The sequence below is a fragment of the Andrena cerasifolii genome, unplaced genomic scaffold (assembly GCF_050908995.1).
Source record: "Andrena cerasifolii isolate SP2316 unplaced genomic scaffold, iyAndCera1_principal scaffold1326, whole genome shotgun sequence".
NCBI lineage: Eukaryota > Metazoa > Arthropoda > Insecta > Hymenoptera > Andrenidae > Andrena > Andrena cerasifolii.
This window is the reverse complement of record NW_027486218.1, coordinates 811-9,509: the sequence shown is the minus strand read 5'-3', so window position 1 is coordinate 9,509 and position 8,699 is coordinate 811. Positions and strand designations below refer to the sequence as shown.

General features: G+C 53.2%; 1 non-coding gene across 1 annotated transcript; it reads right to left on the bottom strand.

The window, feature by feature from the left end:
• Positions 1-1,522: 1,522 nt before the first annotated feature.
• On the bottom strand, positions 1,523-1,706 carry LOC143378220 (U2 spliceosomal RNA). The gene has a single exon (XR_013087829.1). It is a non-coding gene; the product is annotated as a U2 spliceosomal RNA (small nuclear RNA).
• Positions 1,707-8,699: the final 6,993 nt, after the last annotated feature.

The window sequence follows — 8,699 nt, the reverse complement described above, 5'->3', positions numbered from 1 at the left end:
GGAAACTCTATTCCGTTTGTAAATAGAAACAAACTCGTATTACCCGCCAGATCAAAAACGGTTTGTTTTGTAAATATATCTAATTCAGAAGTAAATGAAGGATATTTACCTAAATTAGATTTAGGCACTGGTATGCATGCAGGTAATGCCCTCGTCCGTAATAAGGACGCCAAAGCGTACCTACAAATAATAAATTCTAATGAAATGGACACAACAATCACAGTACCTACCGTTGAATTGGAAGAATTCGAAATTATAATTCCGGAACCCAAACAAAGACGACCGAAAGAGACTAAGACGCCTAAACGCGTCACTCCTATCCTAACAAAAATCAAGCCCCTCTTTCCCCAGGATCCGCTGATCCATCATTCAGAGGTACCCGCGAAGGTACACTCGCTCTCATCCCCAGGGCATTATGCCGAAACAAACCTTCCCCTAGAATTCCAGGAGTCTCTTACTATGGCGTCGGGTGAGGAAATACCAATAATTTCTGAACAAACCGCAACGAGAATGGAACAAGTGTTCAAATTAATTTCTACGGAACATATGAATCCGGAAGAAAAACTCCATGTCCAAAGAATTTTATACAAATACCACGACCTCTTCCATCTACCAGATGAGAAGTTAGGCCACACAAACGCTATCCAGCATGGGATCCAGACAATGGACCCAGTGCCAGTAAATACTAAACAATATCGCTTCCCTCCTGTACATAAGAAGGAAATAGAAAAACAAGTGAAAAATTTACTTGCAAACGACATTATTAAGCCGTCTTTGTCGCCCTACAATTCACCTATCTGGATTGTTTCTAAAAAACCAGGACCCAATGGGGAACTCTTGTGGAGAATGGTAATTGACTTCAGAGATTTAAACGAAAAAACCATCCCTGACGCATACCCACTCCCAAATATTAATGAAATATTAGACCAATTAGGAGGAGCAAAATACTTCTCCGTATTTGATCTAGCTTCTGGATTTCACCAAATCCCTATGAAACCGGAAGATGCACCTAAAACGGCCTTTTCTACACCTCATGGACATTATGAGTTTGTTAGAATGCCATTTGGACTTTGTAATGCACCAGCTACCTTCCAACGTTTAATGGATCACACGCTCACGGGACTCCAAGGCACAGAAATGTTCGTATATCTGGACGATATTGTCCTTTACGCGAGTTCCCTTACAGAACATTTAATAAAATTTAAAAAACTTGCTCAACGCCTAAGAGAGGCAAATCTTAAACTTCAGCCTTCGAAATGTAAATTTCTACACAAAGAAGTCGCATATTTGGGTCACATAATCACCGAGCAAGGGGTAAAACCTGATCCAGGGAAAATTGAAGCCGTCCGAAACTATCCGGCACCAAATACACCGAAAGGAATCAAACAATTCCTTGGTTTAACTGGATATTATAGGAAATTCATCCCAGACTTTTCTAAAATAGCTCGTCCGCTGACCCAACTATTGAGGAAAGACACAATATTTGAGTGGGGACCGTCCCAGAAAACGGCTTTTGACCACTTAAGATTAGCACTACAGAAAGAACCTATCCTGCAATACCCAAATTTTGACCTGGAATTCCATGTTACCACCAACGCTCCGTCAGTTTCCAAAAATCAGATTAATATTCTGACTCCCCAATGGGGAGTGTATCAGATATTAAGCTGATAAGAACAGATAAATGTGCGTTTATTCAAACAATGTTTTAAGCACCTGGTACATATCTGGATTGTCGGATAATGCTTAAACAATGTATGGTTTTTTCCCAACTTTTGGGGCTCACAATATACAATTGGCGTCAATCTCGGCGAAACTGCCCTGGCGATACTCCGCTCTTAAACTAGCCGCATTAAGCAGCTCTTCTACTGGAGGGCAAGAAAGGAGAAAGAGGAGGAGAGAAAAAGGCAGATGACAAAGACAGAGAAAAAGAAGAGAGGAGGGTCAGAGGCAATGAGACAAAGAGAGGAGGAGGAAAGGAGAGACGCGTAACGGGAGCAGCGATAGAAGAAGAGGGCAGAAAGAACAGAGGGTGAATAGAGAGAGGAGGAAAAGGAAGGGGAAAGAAGGTTTAGGCGAAAGAATGTAGGAGGAGTGGAGGGACAGTAAAGGTGAGGTAGGGGGAAAAGCGGGACTAGATGAACTAGAATCGTGTGAGGCGCCCCCTTTTTCCGCAGGTGCCACCCTTACTCCCGATCCTATAGAGTGAGGCTCAAGTTGTAGGTTGACCGGGGAGTAGCCGAGGCAAGGAGCAATCGGCAGGGGAGCCCACCCGCGGCACAGCGGCGGGAGCGCCGAGCGGGGCCCGGTATTGCCGCACCCCCGACACGTGCTCGACATATATGTCCCGGGACCATCTTATGGTTTCTGTGACAATGAGCCGGCGCATCAACGACGCGTAGTGCGGCGAAACACCGAGTCGCTTAAGAACCGGCTCATTGCCCTGGTCCCATGTACCAAGGGCGCCCACGACGATCGCATCCACATCCACCGAATACCCCGACGCGTGCAATGCAGCTGCAAGCGGGGTATACTTGACGATCTTCGATCGTCGAGCATCCTCCATGGCCTTGCGCTGGTTCTCAAACGCGCGACGGTGACATCGATGATGTGGACGCGTTTCGCCGCCTCATCCCGGACAACAATGTCCGGTCTGAGAGCCGCTAGATCGCCGTTGGCTCCCTCCACCCTTTGGTTAATACGGATGTCTCCCTTCGCTCTGCATGCTTTCGCCACCCGCGCCACGACCGCGTCGTGACGAAGCTGCAGAGCGGCCGAGTGCAGCAGACAGTGACAGATTACGTGAGGTAGGGTCTCACTCGGGTAACCGCACCGCCTGCAGCGCTTGTCGCCCGCGCCCCAGCGTCGCGCCCCGTTAAGGGGCAGGACATCGAGGCGCGCGCGATGAATGAAGCGCCACTCGGCGAACCGGGCGTACCTGCCATCGCGGAGGAAGGCATTGCTGACTCCCGACCGCGACGACACCTGGAAAACCTTTCCTTGATCCGGTTTTGCCAGGAGAGAGCACAAGTAGCTCTCTTGTACCGCAATTCTCAAGCGACGAATCACCTGAGAACTTGCGCCCGGAGGGATTATGGTCCGTCGACCCTCTGAGCCTCGGCATTCCAAAAGAATCTCCTTAGTCAGGGGGTCGTACCGCCATGCCAGGTGTAGGCGTTTGACCTGGCGACGCGAAGCCACACGCACCCGGGTCCACAGGCCAGGGTCACCCTGGAGGTCGCACGCAAAGGGTCCCTCGAGCGAACCCGAGAGGAATGCGGCGACCTGCTCCTGCGTGGGCTGGACGGATGTACGTCTCCGGACTGCATTCCTCAGCGAGGTCCTGGCCCGCTCAGCGATCCCGCCGTCCTTACAGGATAGTAGCCTGAAGGCATGCGCGATCGTGAGCACGTCGGCCAGGTCCGCCATCGGGATGAGCCCGGCTCCACCCCATCAAGTGGGGAGGTAAACTACCTCCGCACTGGCTCGCTGGGGGAGATTCATCCAGCCCTTGACCAGGCGCTTGACTAGTTTGTCAAACGCCTTGAGTGGAGTTTTTTCGACTGCACCGCTCCTCAAGATGTGATCCAGCCGCGGCAGGATGAACACCCTAAGGGCGTCCATCTTCTGCCACGGGGCGAGGAGCGATGAGTCGATGGCATTCGCATCTTCCATCATCCGGATGATGGTGGCGGTAGGGGTTTGGCTTACCCGGGAACCAACCGGGATTCCCAGGTACTCGTAAGCCTCACCCTCTCCCAAGGCTTTCAGCTCCTCACCGTCGAGAACGAAGACGGTTGGCTGCGATTTCTGTGCGCTACCCTTCCCCCGAAGGTGAACGGTAGCGCACTTCTTGGGGTTGAATTTCAACCCCGCCGCAGCCGCCGCCCTCTGGATCCCGTCGAGGAGGGACTGCATCTCCGCTGGTGAGGCCGCCACAAGACCAATGTCGTCTGCGTAGGCAAACGCACGGTGCAAGTCCTCCCCCAACCTATAGCCTATCGGTAGTGACTCGACGGATCGAATCACTCGCTCGATCGCCAGGTTGAAGGTCATCGGACTACACGGACAACCCTGCTTGACCCCAGCCAGCATGGGGATGTTTTCAGTAAAGCCCTGGGAGGTACGGACCTTGGTCGTGCATCCAGTGTTCATGGAGAGCATGATCTTCTGGATGTTGAGGGGTAATTTGACACCCTCAAAGGCATCGAACAGGGTGGCGTGGGGAATCGAACCGAACGCGTTGGTTAGATCCAGCCACGCCACCACGGCTTGTCGACCCTCTCTCCGGCTGTCCTCAAGGACTTCCTGAAGCATGAAGTTGTGCTCATGGCACCCCTCATGCCTCAGGAAGCCCTTCTGAGGGTGACTCAGCCGCTTTCCCTTAACCGCGAAATCCATCAACCTGTCCGCGAGCACCGCGGCGAACAGCTTGGCAACCGTATCGCCGAGCGCGAGCGGACGCCAATTAGAAAGGTCGCTTCGGTCCCCCTTCTTGTACGTAAGTACCGTTATGGAGGACTTCCACGACTTCGGAATGGCCTCCGTCCGAAGGCAGGCGTTAAACAGGCAAGCACGGAGCACCCTGGATCAGCCTTCCCGAGCTCATCGTAGGTGACCCCGTCCGGACCGGGCGCACTTTTATGCGTCCGTCTCAGACGGGCCTCCACCTCCGGACTCCAAGAAGGCCTCACCAGTGCATCCCGTAGCTCACCCTCCTCGTCGTAGGGCCACTCCGGCCACACATAGGGCTCGCCCACAGGGGGGCCGTCGCCGAGTACATGTTCTGGAAATACTGGCCGACCTCCCCCGCACTGACTTGGCAGTGAGGAGAAGGACCCGTCAGGCACCTCCTCCATCGCTCGGCGACGATCCCCCTGTACAGCGCTGCAGCCTCGTGGCTTTCTTCACATGGTCCTCCGGGCCCTGCACTTCGGGGCCCTAGACGACCATGCTGGCGGTGCGGGGCGGTTGCCCCACCCTCCCCTTAGCCGATCGGGACCGGAGGTAGGTGGTCAGGTCTTCGGCCAACCCCTCCAAAGTCTCGATCGTCTCGACACCCTCGGCGCGTGAGATAAGGGCCTTGCGTAATTCCGCTTCGGCCCGTCTCGCATCGCGCCCAGGACGCCAGGGAGGGTTAGATGTCGCGGGGGGGAGAGAGGGCAGGTTCGTGTCCACGACCATTATGGGGGTAGGGAGTGGTACGGGATTTGGACAGCCCCGGGGCTGTCCACGTCGAGAACGCGCCCGAGGAGCAGAAACCCGGGCTCCCGCCGACGCAACGACCGCGGCCGCCAGCGGGCACCCACGGCGATCGCCCGCCGCGGTAGTATGGGGCTCAGGTAGCGGCTGCGACGGTGAACGCGACCTATTGTTGAGGGCGTGGGTGGGGGTAGGGGCGGTGGACTTCTTGGGGACGGCAGTGGCAGCGGTGGTGGCAAAGGCGCCGGTGTCGGTGGCCTGAAGACCCCATCCTCCCTCGCCCCGCGTCCTTCGAAAACTCTTGCCGCTGTCACCCCCTCCTCCTCGCTCTCCGAGGAACCGCTGCCCGAGGCGATCCGTCGTCTCGTCCACTTCCTTCTTGGGGCCGCCTCCCATGGATCCTCCGTCCTGGTGGGGGTGATGGCCTTTTGGGGGACCTCCAGGCCCTCCCTCATCCTCAATGGGAACCAGAGCCGGAAGACGAGAGGCTGCGCCGTGACGACCCTGACCGTGGCCCCGTGTAGATACATGACGTCATGACGGGGCCACCACGAGAACGTCGTCGTGACAGTGCTCGTGGTTTAAGGGCCCCGGTCGATGACGTCACGACAGCCGGGGGGGTCAGGACAGCGCAGCTCGTCCGTGGCCGGGGAGTCGCCGGCCAATTTGGGAAGTCGAGGCCGCCCTTTTTGTGGAGGTCCTATCCTCCCGGACTTGCCCGATGGAGCTGGCCGATGTTGAAGGTCCGGAGGGTGAGTCGGTGCCCCCGCGGGCTCCACGGGGGTCGGGGTCTTCCCTAGGCCGACCCGGCCCCCTCTTGCTGGACGTGGTGATGGCCCCATGGCCCGCCAGCGATGCCGTTTCCTTCTTCGGGTGCCCCACCCCCCTCTTGATGGTGGTGGAGGAGGTGGTGGGGGGCCCTGGGACCACTGTGGACCTCGGGGGGCAGACTGGAGGACCTCGTCAGTCTTCGGGTCACTGGGCTCGGTGGAGTGCCCAGCGACCTTTTCTTCGCGGGCTGCTTCTCCAAACTTCCCCTGGTGGAATTATGGCCGGACGTCGATGAACTCCCCCTCGAGATGGTGGTGGAGGGCCCCTGATTCCTTGCTGCAGCCTCCGCTGGGTGGTAGGGGGAGAGCAGCAGCGGGCGGTGGTGATGGCAGCCCCAATCGCCTTGGTGGTAGTGGTGCGAGGTGGTGGACGGGCTGATGTTGGTGCAGCAGCAGCCCCCTTCGAGCGAAGGGTACTAGGGGCGGCAGCGGCGGTGACCCTCGTGGTCTTGGTGGTAGGCGGGGGTGGTCTTGGCGCGACGGAGGCCCTCTCCGTTGACGATCTCTTGGCCACTGCCGTCGTGGTCGCGTTGGGGGTCAATTTCCGGGGTGCGGGGGGGGGGTAGTTTTGCGGGGGATTGGGGGGGTGGTTTTTCGGCGCACGGGATGGGTTGTCGTGCGCAGCGCGGGGGAGACCGTCGCAGCCCCCGATCCTGAAGGGTGGTTCTGTAGGGGGTCGCCTCCGCCGCTTGCGCCGCTGCCAGATCTGCGCGCCCTTTCAGTACAGGGCGCACGCGGAGCAGTCCCAGCACTCGCGGTCGCGGGGTGGAATTTGGCCACGTGGGCGTTAACGTCCTTTATAGGGTATTTACCCTTTCCCACGTGGCCGCAGTACCGACAGGTAGGTTTTAACGTCCACCCCACGTGAATCCGTTTTACGTGCTGGGCGAACTCCACGTACCCCCTGTACCGAAACGAGTTGCTTTTCGACGACTTTTTGCTAAAGCACTCGGGACACGTTAAGCCGTCCGTGGCCGGTAGTTCGACGGCAACTTCCATCGTTGGAACCGGCGAAGTCATTTGAAACGGAAAAAGAAAAGAGGGAGAAAAGAAAATTGAAAAGCAGAAAAAAAAAGAGAAAATATATAGAAATGACTAGAGTAGTTATGTCGCCGGACCAACGGTGGAAGTCTCCCGAGTGCGTGGGCGCGCAGTGGATGAGATGAACGGATGAATGGCTGATGAGTATGAATATGAGGGTGCAGCAGCACAGCGGCGCGAAATCTAAGCGTTCGAAAGAAATAACAATACGTAATAAGAGCGGAGAACGATATTTCTAGCGATTGTGAATCCGGGCAGTCGCCGAGATGTATAGAATAAAAATCGGATAAAATAACGCAAGACAAAAAAAAATATAATAAAGTCAATAAGATCGAATAGGGTAGGCGCTGTGAAATCAGGTAAAACCAGGCCAGGCTGGAGCACCGGTGTTGCCTCTTGCCTCTTAAACGCGGGTCAAGAGTAATAAAAAGACAGTACCCAAGTAAATAAATATACGACACGCAACAATGTATAAATAAAATAAATAAGAGACGAACAGGTGTATAAATAAAATAGAAAAAGAAAAAAGGTGACTAGAGTTGCTCCCCGGCTGAAATGCTGATTGATAGTAAAAATATAAAATATGTGACGTCAGTGGTTAAAAATGCAGAGGTAAAAGTGTATAAATAAAAATGTATATATAAAAATGTATAAATAGAAACGTAAAAGTAAAAATGTATATATAAAACTGTATAAATAAAAATGTATAAATAAAAGTGAATGAATAAAAATGTATAAATAGAAATGTATAAGTAGAAATGTATAAATAAAAGTGTATAAATAAAAATGTATATATAAAACTGTATAAATAAAAGTGTATAAATAGAAACGTTAAAATAAAAATGTATATATAAAACTGCATAAATAGAAATCTATAAGTAAAAGTGAATAAATAAAAATGTATAAATAGAAATGTATAAATAAAACTGCATAAATAAACAAAGCGTCAACATGAATAAATAAATAAATACACAACCAGACAAGCAACAAAAATCACGGCTAAAATATCACAGATATTAGCAGGCAACACCGGCTAAGTTCCCTTCGGCCGTCCCCGACCGAGCTCGTGTAAGAAAGAAGGACAGCAGTAGAGTGGGAGACAGAGAGACGTGTCGAAGGAAGAACAGCTGTAGAGACAGAGAGAGAGAAAGCGGGCGATAGAGAAGGACGCGGAGGCGAAAAGGAAAGCCTCTCTATCGCGAGAGTCAGAGAATAAAATAGACTAGAATAAAAAAACCAGGCCTGATTCCCAAGCGGGAATCAGTTGTGCAGAAAAGTTCTACCCGCGGTAGAGAAGCAGGAAGGAGTCGGGAAACTCTCTGGAAGAGGTGTGCGTCGGATGTTAAAAATGACGGGTTTTCTAACCAACGTCAGCGAATCTTGGTCAATTATTACACCTCTTCCTTTGAATTTTTCCGACGAGAACAGGAAGGAACCCCCCTCGCATGCACCGTGGTGCACCGCACCGCGATATTACTCGCGAAACGGCGAAAATCCACGCGTGCAATTTAAACCTTTCAGAAAACAACCAACGGTAAACCGGTAATTGTTTTGAGAAAGGTCGCGAGAAGAAGCGCGGGTTTGTAGGTGCCACCTGAGGCGCGGGGCGGGGGAGCGGGCTCACCCGTC